Consider the following 590-nt stretch of genomic DNA (forward strand, 5'->3'; position numbering starts at 1 on the left):
AAACTATGTACTCAATTCCACATTTTTAAATCGATATTGGAAACTTTTCATCACAAGTTTAAATATTTGCCAAGGTTGTAATTTCTAACATGTTATAAATAATGACTATTAAATAATACTTTTAAATCTATTTAGTAAAAACTAAATATAGCCATTCAAAACCACTGTCATTCATTTAAAAATACATAAACAAGTTGTTCTTTAAAAGTGGGAAATTTTTGGCTTCCTGGTACTTACCACGGTCTGTGTTCTTACATTGACTATATAGAAACAGGAGGCAGAGTAAACCGACCCCACATATACCTCAGCCCATGCCCTGTGCTGGGTCTGTATTGTGAATCAGGAGACATGGAGTTCAGGAAAAAAAACTGTTGGAAGTTTTTATTTTCTCATTTTAAAAATTTAGTTCTCAGCCTTCTTTCTTCTTGAGTTCGTACTTCCATTCTACTTCTCTTAGAGAAGGTTGTCCCACTGAAAATACAGGCAATCCTCACTTTGCACAATAATACAGGACCTTCAAAATAACTGTACAAGTTGAAAATGTATAATGTGATCTAAATAATCAATGGGAAAAATTATGATTGTCCTAT

The 590-nt window shown here is 32.2% G+C and overlaps 1 non-coding gene across 1 annotated transcript; it reads left to right on the forward strand.

Annotated features, from left to right (window-relative positions):
- The first annotated feature begins 220 nt into the window (after positions 1 to 220).
- Positions 221 to 352, forward strand: LOC112132482 (small nucleolar RNA SNORA51). Its single transcript, XR_002914248.1, has one exon. It is a non-coding gene; the product is annotated as a small nucleolar RNA SNORA51 (small nucleolar RNA).
- The last annotated feature ends 238 nt before the right edge of the window (positions 353 to 590 follow it).

The sequence above is a fragment of the Pongo abelii genome, chromosome 11 (assembly GCF_028885655.2).
Source record: "Pongo abelii isolate AG06213 chromosome 11, NHGRI_mPonAbe1-v2.0_pri, whole genome shotgun sequence".
NCBI lineage: Eukaryota > Metazoa > Chordata > Mammalia > Primates > Hominidae > Pongo > Pongo abelii.